The sequence below is a fragment of the Frieseomelitta varia genome, unplaced genomic scaffold (assembly GCF_011392965.1).
Source record: "Frieseomelitta varia isolate USP_RPSP 00005682 unplaced genomic scaffold, Fvar_1.2 scaffold_816, whole genome shotgun sequence".
Taxonomy (NCBI): domain Eukaryota; kingdom Metazoa; phylum Arthropoda; class Insecta; order Hymenoptera; family Apidae; genus Frieseomelitta; species Frieseomelitta varia.
The window spans coordinates 127,615-145,200 of NW_025110608.1; the positions used below are offsets into that span (position 1 = coordinate 127,615).

At 33.9% G+C, this 17,586-nt stretch overlaps 1 protein-coding gene across 3 annotated transcripts in view; it reads left to right on the forward strand.

Annotated features, from left to right (window-relative positions):
- Positions 1 to 704: 704 nt before the first annotated feature.
- LOC122536218 (glycogen-binding subunit 76A) overlaps positions 705 to 17,586 on the forward strand; it is an 85,873-nt gene continuing 68,991 nt past the window's right edge. Inside the window, exon 1 of one of the 3 annotated variants that reach the window (XM_043668401.1) lies at positions 705 to 1,124. The gene's annotated coding sequence lies outside the window, so the exon portion shown is untranslated. Of the gene's footprint in view, positions 1,263 to 17,586 lie in introns of all 3 variants that reach the window. The other 2 variants (XM_043668403.1, XM_043668398.1) reach the window with 2 other exon arrangements.

The following is a 17,586-nucleotide window of genomic DNA, read 5'->3' on the forward strand; positions in this document are numbered from 1 at the left end:
TACGCCTTATAAACTGGGTTTACAAGCCGGGTCTTCCGTTTTCTCCACTTCTGGCCGAGGCGCCAGAGTTGGACATTATTCGAATCACATTTCGATAAATTCTTCGAATAAAATTTTATTCGAATAACATTTCAAATAAATTGTTTGAATAAAATTTTATTCGAATAACATTTCAAATAAATTCTTCGAATAAAATTTTATTCGAAATATTTACTGAAATAATGTAAAGAAAAAAAGAGTCAGGAGTCCTTTCTTCACGCTTTTCTCATTTGCAATGGTAACAAACTCGCCTAAAGCAAACAAATTAACCGACCATTAAAATGTTCGAACAACAAATTGTACTAAAAGCAAATTTATTAAATAAACTAAAAATTGTGAAAAAAGGTCTGCTGGCTCCTTTCCTTTACATTATTTCAGCAAAATATTTCGAAGAATTTGTTCGAAATGTTAAAATTTTATTCGAATAATGTCCAACTGTGCGTTCGAATATACTTTGTTCAAATAAAAATCGTAATTCGTAAATAACGAATAATTTTTCCTCGAATGAAATCGTTATTCGTAAATAATACGAATAATTCTTTCTCGAGTGAAATCGTTATCCGTTATTTACGATTTGTTGTCGAGTGAAATACGCCCAGCTCAGCGAGGCGCGCGGTAGATAACAGCCGCATCTCGCAGGCAGGAACGATTCGTGGCGGTTTTCAAATCTGTGCGCGTGGTCGGATGTATCGCGAAAGAGGGACGCACCTGCATGCCGCTTGGCGCGCAGCTGCGACCTTCGACGCCCTTGTGCCGGCGGTCGTGCCGCGCGACGCTCGTCCTCCTCATTTTTACGCCGGACGTACGCACGGTCACGCGCGGCGGTCCGCTCCGCTTGCTTTTCCTCCCGCACGGTCACGCGCGTTCTCCGTTTCTTCTTCGCCCGTTTTTCCTTTTATCTTCCGGTGACGGATTTCGCGAGGCAAACGACAGTGCGTTGCACCCTCACAGTGGGCCCGCTTGGTACTTCCGGACCGGAGAGTGTGCGTCCAGTGCGATACGTGAGTCGTGTCACCCGCGTGTGAAGCTAACCGGCGAGTAACCCTCTGGAAAGGGGGGGGGGTTTCCATCGGCGAAAGTTCGCGGTGGGTACCACGCGAACCAGCACGCGTTCGCCTTCCACGCTTCCTCCTCGCTTACCCAACCCCGTGCCACCGTGTACCTGCGCAATAGGTTTAAACGACCCCGTAGACGGCGCTCCAGCAAGCTGTTCCAGCTTACAGGTTGGGATTTCTTCTTCTACCGTTTGTTTCGACGTCATTCACGTCATTCGACTTCCAGTACTCCGTAATCGACGAGGTGAAGCCCGTTGTTCGCCACAGATTTTTAGAATCGTTAGCCTGGAGTTTCTTGTGCCAAATAATTATCGAGCCAATCGAGTGACACGTTGTTGGTTATGGAGTACGAGTATTTCACGTTGAGTGGAGTAATCATCTTGCAATTCGTAGAATTTTCGGCAAGCTCTTCGCGAGAAAAATATATTTATTCGAGCAAGATTCGTGGAATCGTATTCCTTGTTTCTTTTCCACTTTGTTGAGATAGAACGGTGTCGGTGGAACGGGAGTTTCGAATGTGATTCCGTGAGAAAGTTTTCAATGATATTTCAGTAGTTTAATTAAGCGTTTGTTTTGATTTACGCCGGGACATAGAATCGAAGTAGATGTTGGATTGTTTTGAACGGGAAGCGTAACTGTAACGAAGGTGGGGTATACTTGTTTTGATGATTGTGCTCAATTATGTCAGGGGGAATGTCAAGTGCTCGTGTTGGTGATTGAAATTGGAGCAGATGAACAAATTCGTTTTCATTACACAGTTAGGATGTGTGAAATTATTTGATTCGAATAATACGAATATTTTATTTCTAATAAAAATAAATCAATTATCCGCGATTGTCGTGTAACGTTTACGTTATATTTCTTATATATCTTGGTATAAATTTCCTTTCTCGAGCTTTAAAACAATCCTAAAAATATCGCCGGACTATTTAAATATTTACCCACGTGTATCTGAAAAATATGTCACGATGTGCTTTTACACATGTGAGTTACAACTATAAATAGCGTCGTAAGAAATCACTCCTCGTGATCAGATCTATGTATATTTTCGCGTGTATTATTATCTGGCGTGTAGTATTACACAATGATGATTATCCTCGTGGCACATCATCGGTGATTGCCATTCAATTTTGATATCGTCGGAGCGTAGTTGTGAAAATATCGACAAAAATTCAATCACTAGGCATATTTTTAAACAGGTTATTCGCGTTCATCGTGTTATCGTAAATTAACCACATCTTTCACCTCTTTGTCCCCGTTTAAATTACTCTCAATGTAATTATATTATTAAGAATGTATTTCTCGTAGAGAGTCGTATAGGAAGGATGAGTTTCAGCCGGCAGTTGGGCAGACAACTTTCGATAGTCTTGTCTAATCTGTCGGCCTATTTGCGCTCAGATTTGTTGCCCTTTCCATCGTAAAAATATCGCGAAACTCCCTGTTCGTTCTCCTTAATGTACAAATGAAAAGCAACGTTATTAATTGATAATTATTGTCAATTAACAATGAAAATGACAAATTAAACGTTCGAAACTTCGATTGAGATAGATGTTTGCGCTCGACGATTGACGAAACGAATAAGTTCGTAGGAATGCGTGAAAATTATCTGTCAATCGCTTTCGTTAATTTCGTGTATTAAATTTTTGATAAGTAGACTGTCGATATCTATATTATTGTATTATATTATAATATTATAATAATATATAGTATTATATATTATATAGTATTATATTACGTTATACGTTATATATAGTATTATATAGTATTATATTACATTATTCGTTATATATAGTATTATATAGTATATTATGTTATACTTATATTATATAATATTATATTACGTTATATATAGTATTATATAATATTATATAGTATATTATGTTATACGTTATATATAGCATTATATAGTTTTATAGTATTATACTATATTATATAGTATTATATAGTTTTATAGTATTATACTATATTATATAGTACTACATAGTTTTATAGTATTTTACTGTATTATATAGTACTATATAGTTTTATAGTATTATACTATATTATATAGTATCATATAGTTTTACAGTATTATACTATATTATATAGTATTATATAGTTTTGTAGTATTACACTACATTATATAGTACTATATAGTTTTATAGTATTATACAACATTATATAGTACTATATAGTTTTATAGTATTATACAATATATAACTTATTGTATAGCATTTATTTTATACCTAAACAAGATTTCTGCGTAACTTGCATTCTGTATTTGTGAAAAATTTCAATTATAAACATCCACAGCCTACCGACGAACCGTCGATATCGTATTTTTTCCAAGTATAAATATTTAATTTCTTACATGTGAGTTATTGAGAATCGGTCGAGGTGCAGATACAGATACACGCATACCTCTGTGCCTTTGATCCACTTTCCAACGCAATCAAAGGAAATCGAATAGATTGCTGCAGATCCGTATCGCGTTACGTACTCTTACAAGTGTGAACGTACGTATTGCGTTTCGATACAAGAGCTTTCTCAAATATCGAACACAAATTAATGCAACTGATAGTAGGAAATGTTACGTGGCGTTCTTGTTCCTCGACGATCCTGAACTCTCTTATCATCCATTATTCGACATTGATTGTCTTGACGTCAACCCGCAAGCACAATAGATTTAATTGAATCAGAATATTCGAAATTTTCAGCCGTTCCAATCGATCAATATGTACAATATATACACGGAATTTCATTGGCTTTATTAAAGTTGGCTTCTCATTTTATTAAGGGCGCTTGGAAATTTCCAGTTGTTTATTTGTTACTCTCCGTAAATTTAAGTTGGCCAATTTGTTCGATTCACGTAGCTGTTGATATAAATTCTCGTTCCATCGTTTTATTTTTAATTACTCGATGTTATTGACCAATTCTCTTTGACACACGGTCGCTAATTAAATCTTGAAGTCTTTTCTCCTGTGTATTTTCAATAATTCTCTTACTTTATATAATGTTTATATTATGAATTTCTAAATATATGCTTTATACATAGGGTTGTTAGTTTCAGATGTTTATTTCTCGCGAATTTACGTAAATTTCTCTCTGTCGTTTCCACTTTCTTTCCCCTATCAATTTTCAATAATAAAGTATCTCATTATCTCAGTACTATACTTTTTAAAATATCACTAGAATTCTTTTACCGACGATTAAACTATAAAGCTTGCATCAGTGAAATTCAAATGTGAGAAAAATTCTATTTTACGATGGAAGACACAAGCTTTCATTCAAATCTCTAAAAATATATGTAGATCCATTCTTATGGATTGCCAACTAAAATTACAAATCGGTAGTTAAATATTGCTCCAAAGAAAAGGTCGCCAATTTCTCAAGCAAGCAAATAGAGAAATTGCTTGCGAGATCTCTGGAGATCAAGCAACAGGTAAATAATATACATACACGTGGACTAACGTAACGTAACGAAACTCCAGAGAGAGAAAAGTACCTAGATAGCCGGGACGATCGATTTATTTGCGACTGAAGCGGAAACGAGGAGGATGAATCAATGCGTTCGGACAATCCAAGAATTCTCCCTCTATCGGCTCGCCATTAACGCGTGCCCGTTCGTTTCTTTCGTGGTGTTGCACGTACTGACCGCATGTACATGCACTTCGATTGTTTAAATAACAGAAGATAGCATTGTTACCGCTATTCTCGGCTGCTCCGATTAACCATCGGGATTTTCCGAACTTAGGAGAAAGAGAGATTGCCCGCGCTCGCGTTGCAGATGTTCACGTGGTGTTGTTGGTAGATCGATTATTGATAGAAATATGTATATACTGTCATTTTGGTTTTCTCTGTTTGTCCAACGATACGATTTTGTTTGCTGTGTCGGAGCCAACATCATCGTAGAACATTATTATTACGTAGAACGTTATTATCGTATCTCACGCGTGCTTGAAATTATGTTTGTTGATTTGAATAGGCGTTATTGTCTCGTTCTTTATGTAAAATGTAGAAGTCGTATCCCAGCTTAATTATTGCGAGTTTTTCAGTTCTCGTTTAGTGATGTGTCTCATATATATAGATATACATTTGAAAATATATCATAGACATAGTTGCGCGTGTAAATACACGATTCGATTCCAAATGTTATATCGAAAAATATAATATTTCTTTGTTGATTGAAATTTCTTTTGGGTTTTGTTATTTTACTGTAATCTCTTTTACTATATCCCTTTTAGGGGATACCGACGTTTTTCTAAATAGAATATTTTGTGTAAGTTCGTGACATATTTTTATTCACTATACTTATTATATTTTATTTACTATATTTAGAAAGGTTATAGGAATTTTGTGATTTCATTTTTCAAATGTTATAAGATCGATTTCCTTTAGTGATAGAAGGTTTACATAAAATAATAAAATATTATTAAATATTATTATATTATATTTATTAATAATGTTATCATATTTACTATCAAATATTATTCATATTATATTATTAAATATAAAATATCAAAGATATAATCAGAGAATCAATAAAATTGTAAAAATCACAGTGACAAAAAGTGACTGTATATATTTAAATATTTAAAATGGTCTTGAACGATCATCGATATATATATTTCTAAATAATTTCAAATTTCAATTTGTCACGCTATTGATATATAATATAAATTATCTATTCTTATTATTTCACACGGTAAACATAAATGTCGCGTTTATCTCAGCATTAAAGCTAAATTTTTCCCTATCAGGAATATTTACTGTTAGTCAGGTACACTGTGAAGTTCCAAGGTTCCCTTACAAATAAGTGAACCTCTCGCTTGAACCTCTCTCGATAATCAGGAATTAACGAATTTTTCTCGAGGATAAGAGAGTGGCTTGATGCTAAGACCCGTATAAGGTTCCTCGCGCGTGTTTTACAGGCTGTTCGAAAAAAATGTAATTGATGTTCAGCCGTGAATGAGCGGCTAATTTACTTCAACGTCGGTGTGTACAATCTGACCATTCATTAAGTCTCTAACGAGAACCTTATAATAAAAGGGTTAACCCGATGAAGTTACAAATTCTCTCAATTACCGATCACGTGTGAGAACGTGCCATTTTAAAAATTTCCCCGTAACGCATTATTTATAAAATTCTAAGTCTAAGCTTTCAAAGAAAAGCTTTTCTAAATATATATTTCTCGTATCGCTTATATAAAGAATATTGGCAATAATATTAATAGATTTATTAACATTAATGAATTGAAGAATTTAATCATTCAGATTTTTATATTGATTGAAATTATTATTAAGAGTAAAGTGTTATATAGTGTTAATATACGGCGTACTTAACGTTGGGTTGCATTTATAGTATTATACCTATCAATCGTATCGATAATATCGAAGAGAACATACGTGATAATTGATTTCGTACATGCAGTAGCTCGAGTATGTAATTTTATCGAATTATATCCACGATTCTGATGAATCTAAGTGGATACCTTCGTACATGTATCTGACAAATGCTTATGTCATTCCGATTCAAAACAGCAAATTTCTCTCTGCGGTGCTTATCAACTGTAAATGTGTTTACTCGATCGTCTTTGAGTAAGAATAATTATCAGACAGTTGAAAAATTTTTGCGCAAAATCCAATAACAAATTCGTTGGAGAATGAAGGCAGATAGAGAACGCGATAGCGATGGCAATAATAATAACGATAATTTTTATTTGGAAATGTCTCGCTGACATCATTTTGTTTTCAGCTTTTAATGATAATGATTACCTACCAATTTTCTTTTACTTTAATAACTTTAGTTACAGTGTTTTATGTATAGTATGAATTAAACAAAAATAATATGTACAAAATAAATAGATACGATTAAATGAAAAATTAGTATAAATTAAGCATGGAATTGTTAATTTATAGATTATTTTGTGCAGACTGTATGTACATACATCATAACTAGATTGCGTATGTTTGTGCATATTAATGATTACATTCAAATATGTAAAAATATACAAAAGTACAGTATAGTAATTTTTATAATATAAAATAATGTAAATAATACATATAATAATATAAAATACATATATTTATAATTTATAATATGTAATAGTATAAAAATATACAAAAAAATACAGTATAGTAATTTTTATAATATAAAATAATGTAAATAATATATATAATAACATAAAATATATACATTTATAATTTATAATATATAATAATACACAAAATATACAAAAGTACAGTATAGTAACTTTTATGTAAATTTTATATAAATTTTCTAATCGCGCATAATTCTCCGTTATAATGTTGTAACAAAGTTAGTTGTTAGTTATATATAATCACTACAAATAATTCAATTCATTAACAAATTATCATCATCATTATCAATAATGATCATTATTAGTAATTATAAAAGTTATCCGTCGTTAATAGAAGCCATAAACTTTGAGTTATTGCCAACTTGAGTTAATAACAGAGGAAAGCATAATTAAATACTCGGGAAAATTACGATCACTGGCATCGAAGGGAGGGTTTTCTCAAGCATCCAATCACGCTTCGCGTAACGAACCTGTTAAATCGCACAACCGTCCCTCGAACAAAATATATATGGCTACGGCCGTTGGACTTGACCTTGCCGCGTCGTTAATAATTTTCGAAAATCGAAAAATCCGCTCCCGTGCTCGACTGCAATGACACGGGTAGGCGTCTGCGTGCCTATTACGGATGACCGGTCGCAATTTATTTTCGCCAACAGGTATCCGATTTCTTGGCAAGTTCCCCGTCCGAAGGCCGCGAGTCTAGCCGACATACAGGCAACATATCGCAATCGGGAATAAAATTTTGCCCGTATCTCGCCAGTCTGGCCGGGCCACGACCTACGACCAGGTGTATAAGGTCGCCGCTGGAATCCCTCTTAGGCGTCTAGGTTGTCGACACGGTAAAAACGAGCGAGCGAAACAACACCAGTCTTTGATCTCGGCGGCCGAGTCGCCGAGGTGGGCTCCACACTTCGACCTTTGATCCCCTCCTGCGTGAGTTCACGCTCGTGTTCCGCGGGGCTCGAGCCTCGCGGTGGAGGCGCGATCCCCGACGGCCTCGATTCGACGACATCGTGCGTCTCGTCCCGATTGATCGTGTCAGACTTTCTTCGACCTTTAAATCGTGGTTCCGTTCGCGTCAAGCAATAGAAGGAAATTTGGTGGAGGCAGAGCGCAGTTTATTTGTTTAGTGACTGTGGGAAAAGCATCTTTAGCTAAAGCTTATATAATGTTAGGTTAGTGATAAATAAGCCTCGGTGCAATCAAAGTATAGTAGATTTAATTCTAAGGTAGTAAATTTAAATAGTTAAGAGATTAATTTGAGAGGTTCAGAGAGATACTCCCTAAGTTTGTTAAAAATAAAAATTACCGTGATAAATGTTTAAATAACCATGATTCCAAGTTCAGTCTATCACACCAGATTAAGTGGAAGTCTCGGTGACAAGATTATGGTGCAATCACAGTGTAGCAGATTTAATTCTAAGGTAGCAAATTAACTTGAGATTTAGAGAGATACTAAAGTTCGCTAAAAAAAAAAAAATTACCGTCATAAATGTTTAAATAACCATGATTCCAAGTTCAGTCTATTACACCAGATTAAGTGGAAGTCTCGGTGACAAGATTATGGTGCAATCACAGTGTAGTAGATTTAATTCTAAGGTAGCAAATTGAAATAGTTAAGAGATTAACTTGAGGTTTAGAAAGATACTAAAGTTCGCTAAAAAAAAAAAAATTACCGTGATAAATGTTTAAATAACCATGATTCCAAGTTCAGTCTATCACACCAGATTAAGTGGAAGTCTCGGTGACAAGATTATGGTGCAATCACAGTGTAGTAGATTTAATTCTAAGGTAGCAAATTGGAGTAGTTAAGAGATTAACTTGAGGTTTAGAGAGATACTAAAGTTCGCTAAAAGAAAAAAAAAATTACCGTGATAATGTTTAAATAACCATGATTCCAATTTCAGTCTATCACACCAGATTAAGTGGAAATCTCGGTGACAAGATTATGGTGCAATCTCAGTGTAGTAGATTTAATTCTAAGGTAGCAAATTGAAATAGTTAAGAGATTAACTTGAGGTTTAGAGAGATACTAAAGTTCGCTAAAAAAAAAAAAATTACCGTGATAAATGTTTAAATAACCATGATTCCAAGTTCAGTCTATCACATCAGATTAAGTGGAAGATATATTTATTAAGTTCGCTAAGGGCAGATTTTGTCACTGCGATTCAGCTGACTAGTAGATTAGGTTAGGATAGGGCATGGACAGCGAGTTCCATCATCAATCAATCAGCTACTCTTTCTGTGATATCGAGTTTGTTTCAATTCGTTCGTTGCTCAGTCAGCTAACCTAAACTTTCTTACTTACTAAGCTTTTTTCTCTACATCCTATTTTCTAGATCTCGAAGCTATTGATTGAAATAGAAAAATGTGGGTAGCTAGGTGGCCAAATCCAGGAGAGAACAATTTTGTCGAGTTTCTAGCCGTGATTCTACTTAGCGCGAATTAGAACACAGGCTGATCGAACAGGCTGTTGATTGCTTTGACCTTCGAAGACGAACGTAGGACCCCCGGGACCGTGAAGCGTCGAGGCGAGAATCGATTTCATAGCCACTGCTATCCATAAGATTTTCTCCTTCTTCCTTGTTGAGGCTGGGTGTCACGCGAAGATCCAGGTTAATATGTGAGGGTTATTTACGGATCATCAGGTTTCTGAAAACGATGATTTTCGAATGGTGAATACTACGTGAGAAAGCGTGAGTAAGAAATTATGGTCTCGAACGAGCGAGAAATTATAGTCTCTGGGAGTCGAGTTAGGTTCGAAACTTTGTTTTGACACAAATTCTAGTAATAAAGTGTAATAATTACCGAGTAAGGTGTTATTCATGAATGTATTCGAATAAGGTACATATATCTGTTCAAATTTCAGTTGATTTTAAACGAGGAAATATTAAAATTAATACATATAAAATTATATTAATAAAATTAAATTTATATTTAATAAATATAATAAAGAATTAGAATTATTAAAATTATTTGTTACACAAATTCATTAAAATTTCTAAACTTAAGTGAAATCAATCGAAGCAACTTCAAATAAAATGATTAAACGTTAGTAAGTGTAGCAAAATGTGTAAATATTTTTCAGTCCTCTGACCCACGAGAACCAAATAAATTCTTGCATTATGATCATTGCAATTCATCAAATGCACATCATTTTTTTTCTTTTTTTGCAAATGATCTTTTTCATCTTGCTTCGTGATTACGTCAGCGAAGGTCACCTTGAACCAGAGGGTTGCGTTCGATCCAACGCTTGGATTTTAGTTCCTGAAAGTCACCCCGAGGCGCAAGCTCCTCCCACGAACATTCATGTGGTAGTCCCCTTCCTACAGCCTGGAAAGGTCATCGGGAAGAGGTCGTTCTCCTCTCTACGGATCAGTTCTTTTCTGAAAAACCGTGGGGAAAGAACGGCTCGGAATTTAGCGACGCCTAGATTTTTTTTTTCCTATCTGGTCTAGCCTCGATGGACTCTCTGATCGTAAAATCTTGCAGGATAGCGTGCTGTCGTTGGTTGGATGCTTTCGTTCTTCGAGGATTTGAAGAGAGAGAGAGAGAGAGCTTCTCGTTCCTCAATCTCGTTTTGTTCCACGCAGTAGTGAAATAGGTTTTCGTGTTTATAGCAGCGAGTAACATTAAGATGGCGGAAATGTTTGGATGACTGCAAATTTGGAAGTAACTTAATAAAATCTAGAGATGTCCTGGAGATTTGTTGCGACTTCTGTAGTTTCGAATTTCTAATTTAAAATTCACGACAAAATAGGAGAAAGAAATGAAAAAAACGAATTTCTTAAAGCGAGTGGGAAACTGTTAGAGAATTGAACCTCTCAAATACGTTTCTACCAAATTCTATTGCTAGAAAAACTCCATTCCTGCTAGATTTTTATATAGTGATTTTGCCGTTCTCACACTTTGCATTGAACACGTATCCATTTAATGAATTATAGCCTGGCAATACGCTTTCGTATTATCGAGACGTTTCTATCGCGCTGCGGAGGATCGTTACGGGCTTTCTAATGCTCTCGAACAAATTGATACGTGTATCTACTCAGAGGAGTAACAGTAATTACGCGGAGAGCTTTTAATTACCACCATGCTCATTTGGAGGCCGAGTACGTAATTAGCCTTTGAGTGGCCGAGCAAGTGGAAAAGCAAGTATCGTAGAGCATAAGCAGACGATGTGATGCGCTGACCGCGTGCCAATTTCATTTTATTCTAGCCGTGTATATATATATATATATATATATATAATACATATCTGTGGCTACTTACTCTTTCTTTCTCTTCTCGATCAGTACTCTGTTGCACGATGAATTACCAAAGAGTTTCGTAATTTTCTCGTTGAATAGAACAATCGAATAATTATAATTTGCAAAATTTCACTTCTAGTCTCATTGCTGGACTTTTTAGTTTTAGTGGATGTTTATACATTTGCAGAAAATTTAAAAGAGCAGAAATCTGTGAAATATATCGAATACAAAAATTCTTTTATAAAATATCCAAAATATAACGCTCACAGACACATTACTATATTAAGAAGTTTAAGGGCCTCGTAATTTTCTCGTTTGAATAGAGCAATGAAACAATTATAATTAGCAAAATTTCGTTCCTAATCTCATTGCTAGATTTTATACGTGTGCAGAAAATTTAAAAGCGCAGAAATCTATGAAATATATCGAATACAAAAAATTTTTATAAAATATTCAAAAATATAGTGCTTACAGAATATTACTAAGTTAAAAAGTTTACGTAATTTTCTCGTCGAACAAAACAGAACACTCGAACAATTATAATTTGCAAAATTTCACTTGTGGTCTCATTACTAGACGTTTTAGTTTAGTGGATGTTTACAGAAAATTTAAAAGAGTAGAAATCTGTGAAATATATTAAATACAAAAAATTCTTCAAAATATCTAAAATATAGTGCTGATTGCATTTAATGACTGAAACGAAAACTTTTTTTTACTTCACTTTTATTTCTTGTAAAATATGAATTTGAACAAACATCTGCAAAAAGTAGATGTTTGCAATATTAACTTTGGCAGCTTGTTCAAATTTCACTGGTTGCAGTAGTAGTACCTGTAACACAGGTTCAGTTGTGCGTGCATGAGAGCTCAGGCTGCTCGTTTTTCTCGGACAAATTTTTTTTTTATGTTTGGATGCGTCGATAGCAATGTTACGATCGACCTTTTGCCGCCTCCAGAAATAGATGGCAGCGTGAAAGCCTGGGAGAGAGGTAGTCAAAGACGTTATAATCCCAATCAGGCTCGATTTTTCAACGAGTTTTGATAAAAATCGAAGGTCAGGGAGTATCACAAAGTGAAACGTAATACGCTTGTCCTTCTTTTATTTGAAATTGTGATCGTGTTGATTTTTATACGGGCGTTATTCTTGCGCGAATTCTCGCGAATTTTTGAAACTAGATATTTTTGAGCCTCTGAAAATCTATTTATATTTTTGCTTTCGGAAGCAAAATTAAAATAGTTAAAATAAAGTTAAAATAAAGTTAAAATAAAGTTAAATTAAAGTTAAAATAAAGTTGAAGAAACACTTCTGATGTGTTCTTAAGAGTTAAAAATACGTGGTATATAATTAATGCAATAATTTATGTGTAGACTTTCCAGGGAGCACATAATTTTATACTCCTCTTTCTAGCGCGACCAATGTTTAATTTTAGTACGTCAGCAGAAATTTTTCATGTAAAATATCAAGCTTTTATTCTCAGAAGTACTTGCTCGATAATACTTTAAAATACAACATGATATAATACATCTGATATTGAATATTGAAAAGTTGTCGAAAGTTTACGTAAATGTATAAATTTATTATATTTAAATATGCATGTATCATAATTTACAATGCAGCGTGCTTCGTGTAAGCGTGATTTTATGTACGCAATAAATTTAACGGCTCATGCCCGTAGTTAGCTTATTTGTGTATAATTTATGATACAGATGAAGCGATTGATGGACGCTTTATACTTCGTTTAACATACAATGCTTGAAAAATCACAAACATAGCGTGTGAATGTTATTGTTGTAACGATTATTGTTGTAATAGTAGCCAATTAGGAAACGGTATTCCTTTCAACGGTATTAAGTGATCTATTACGTACGAAATGAATAAAACATAGTGATTCATACATATGTACATACACGTACAACCTCTGAATCAACACTTATTTCATCGAAAAAATTGACCTCAAATGTTTCTCTGATTATAAAAATCTATAGAAAGTATTTCCTTAAAATTTCAGAAGATGATTTATTTATAATATTTTATTTAAACAGATAAATATGCATTATTATAAATGTTAGAAACAGAATTTCCATTAAAAAAGATACTATATATATATATATATATATATTTTCACAATAGCAGAGTATTATTAATATGGATTTTATCGTTTAATTATATTAATTCTGTTTCGTAGAGGTTATAACAGACATATAATACAAAAACAAATTGTAATAATACAATCTTCAATTTATTCACAGATAAGAGAAATTTATAAGCACACCAAATAGCAGAATCAATTCTCCTCAATTTTTCTCCACTTCAGACAATAAATCCAAATTTAAGTGTTAATGAAAATGAGAGAAACCAGAACTCGAGGAATCCTCCTCGAAGTATCAAACTCACCGAGTCAAGAATCAACAGGGTAACAAAATCAAACGATCGATTGTCCTTTCGATTATCAAACTGTGGATCAACCGATTGTTACTTAACGGTCATTTGCTACTTTCCTAGCATTTTATTTCCTTCGCGTCGGATCGGCCTCGATGGCTACACTTGATACGCGAGTCCTCGAGTGAAAAATCGCGACAACCAGACTCAACATACAGGTTTCTGATATTTTATATCTTCCGCCATGAATCTCACCCCCGTGGTCAATTATCGATCGGTCGACGGCATACTCGCACGAGATCATGGTAATTAATGGCCCCATCCAGTTGCGCCAATTAACCGCAAACGGAGCGCTGTGTTTCACTTAAGTTTTCCTCGCGGCGGATCGTCGACGACGAGTTAATTTTTCGTTATTTATGGACGGTTGATAATCCTCATAAGTAATGCCAATTACAAGGGCGCGTTTCTGCGTTTTCCCTTCGACATTCGCCAACGATCGGGGGTTGAGAGTAATATCGCGTGCACGCGCCATGTTCCTTCTCGCCGATCACGGTGTACACTGTCGCTCAAAAGTATGTGGACAGTTGGAAGATTTACAGAATGCGGTATCGAGAAATTAGCGAAATTATTGCGAATTATATTATAACATTCGTAATATTAAAATTTTTACTTTCTTAAATACTAAGTGTTTAAAAATTGTAACTTTCTTAAATGGTATTATTTTTATTAATAGTACAATTTTCTTTTTGTATCTACTACAGAAGCATCATTGTAGAAACAGAACGATGCAAGAAGAAAGACACGCTTTCACTTTTCAGTAGAAACATTTTGTAAAAATAACGCATCAGTAGAAAAAGCCGAAATATTCAAATGCGCAGAAAATAGTTCAAGATATTAAAATAATTTAAAAATCGCGGAGATATATCGGTTCTTAGATACTAGGCTTAATATTTCTTTTTAATAGTTTTGTTGATACAATTTGAATTATATATTTTTACTAATGCACCTACATTGATTTGCATTGAACAGTATAGTTTATTTATGATTACCCGGAAGATTTTTTCAGAAATACAACGCAATAATCGTGAATTATAGTCAATGTGAAATGTAGTCAATATTTGTGAGTTAGAATTTTAATATTAGGATATACCAATTTGTCTGAAATAAATTGCATTTAAAGTGTCTAATTAACATCAGAATCTAAAATGTCTAATTAACATCAGAATTATCAAAATATTCGACCAATATGTAATTTTGTCGGAAAAATTTTGGAATGTTTCTCCGCAAAATATACGTTTACAAACTTTTTCTATTCCTTACACTTTAATTTCTTTTTGCTTTTCATCTATCTCGTATTTTTGTCTATTATTTCAACTTTCCGTTGTTGTTTAAAAATATGTTGTAAACAATACGATTACAAAAATGGCAAATGGAAAGATCTCCGCTGTTAGAGATAGCGTGAGATATTGAAAAAAAAAAAACAGTAAAAAATTAATTTAACATGTCATGAAGGAATTCACATACTTATGAGCGGCAATGTACACACGTACACGGATATCACATGCAACACACGGAGTGCAATGACTTCTGCTTAAGGCCGGTCCTTAGACGCTCGCATACGAAATTAACGGGTCTCTACCTTCCGACTGGGTCGCCGACATTTTTTCCATCTGATTTCAAGCGATTTTTCATGATCTTTTCGCAGATGTTTTAGTGAAATTAACCCTCTGTGGGCGGAATTTTTTTCTTAAATATAAAAAAATTTATGCAACGGAAAATCAACAATTATAAATACCTATATATGCGGATTAAAAAAAAAATTTACCAGTTTAAACAATTTTGTTATAATTAATTCACTGTAACCTTGAGGTAACAACGGTTTACAATGTTTGCACTTCTGTATAAAACCTTGAGCGTGAAATTCCATAAAACAGTTTGCGTTAACTTGGCGTTAAACATAGATGTACGTATTGCATTTGGAACATTTTATTTTTGGAACTCCTTTACACACCGGCTTTTTGCAGCGTCCGTCATCAATATTGTTATTGGTTATCTCAGAGACATTATATAATTAAGACGCATTTTACGTTATCTTGTAAAAAAACTAAAATTATTTGATAAAATGGCGTTATATTAGCATGTGACGTGAAAGTTACACGGGCCCCGTAGAGAGTTAAAATTAAAAATTAATTAATTGTTTGACGATCGAGGACTTTGTTTGTGAAGATTTATTTGCAAAAAATTTGACCTGACTTGAGTGACCGTGATGGATTATTATACTAATAGGATTGAGTTTGAGATAAAAATGACACAAGTGACTGTTTCAACGAGCTGTTATTATGCGCGATAAATGAATTTATGAATTTATGAATTTATAATGTGCGATTATTGGAGACTATGTCTTTTCTTTTTTTAGGTTCTTTTATATTTTTTTATCACCATCGAAGGTGTTTTCCAATTTTTGACGAAATAATCAGCAAATTGCAATAAATTCACACCTCCAGTTGTTTTCTTGCATTATTTTCAATAAGTTCTAGAAATTCTAGGATCGATTTCAATAAATTCTGAAAGGAAATATCGAAGTAGAAAGTAGAAATTAGATTTGATTATTGGCGAAACAGTATGTAATCTTCACATTTTCTGTCACCAGTCATATTTTTACGTTTCTTTAAATATTGGCAGTCTCAATCTTTGTTAAATTAATTCGTGGCTGTTAATTCGTGTGGAATCACCCTAGCTGTAGCTCGGTTTGGCTTTGAATCGTGCGAGGTAATCATGTTATGTGTGCATCCAGCTATTAATCGTTTAATCGATTGTTAACACTCTCAGTCGGCCGGTAGTACTATTAGGATGACGTTTAAATCGTTCAGGCGTCAATTAGTAGCGACGACTATATCTACGCGATCAAAGCTCACGACGTTTGCCACCTTATTGTACGTTAATTAGCTACTATCTTACTCATCGATTCTTCACTATCAATTGATCATCAGTTTTATCTATTTTTTGCAATTTCTTGGAAACATCTTACCACAATTTCTCCTTTCAATGATTATAAATGATTGAATCATTTGTTCAACTATATTTAATCTTTCATAATTTTAATTGTTATTAAATTTTCAATTATATTACATATTTAATCAAAATAATATTTTATCTTTTACTTATCCTAGCAAGGTTTTATAAATGCATTACGAATGTGTTGTACAAAACTTTTTGAAATTTCATTTGCACTGAATACTCTAATCTATTCCGTGCAATTCTGAATATTCTACATGATAATTAAATATCAATAATTAAATAATTTAACGATCTACTACGACTAGACAGTCGTATTTCAACAAACATGCATTTTGCATTAAACATGTTCCACATTGCAGACGAAATGTGAGATATCACGAAGGAAATTGGATTAGATAACTCCATTACTCTGAGAAGCTGAGTAATCCATCATCATTATTATAATTGAATACAAACGCACAAAATATCCAGAACATCCGAGTTCGTTGTATTGAATTTGATTAGATGATTTACTGAAAATTCTTCTATTTCTGTCCGATGGCTACACTCATAAGAAATATTAAAAGAACGTGTAATCTATTCGATGTTTCGCACATACGTTCACGAAAAAGAAAAAAAAAAAGATCTTCACATTGTGTTCGAACATTTTCACGAGACTTTGTGTCACTCTTTCACTCGAGAAATCTTCCTCTCTTCTCGTACGTCTTCTCCCGACGCGTTGGACGCATTGTTACGAGGAATTTCACGTATCGGCCGGTAGATACGGCCCTG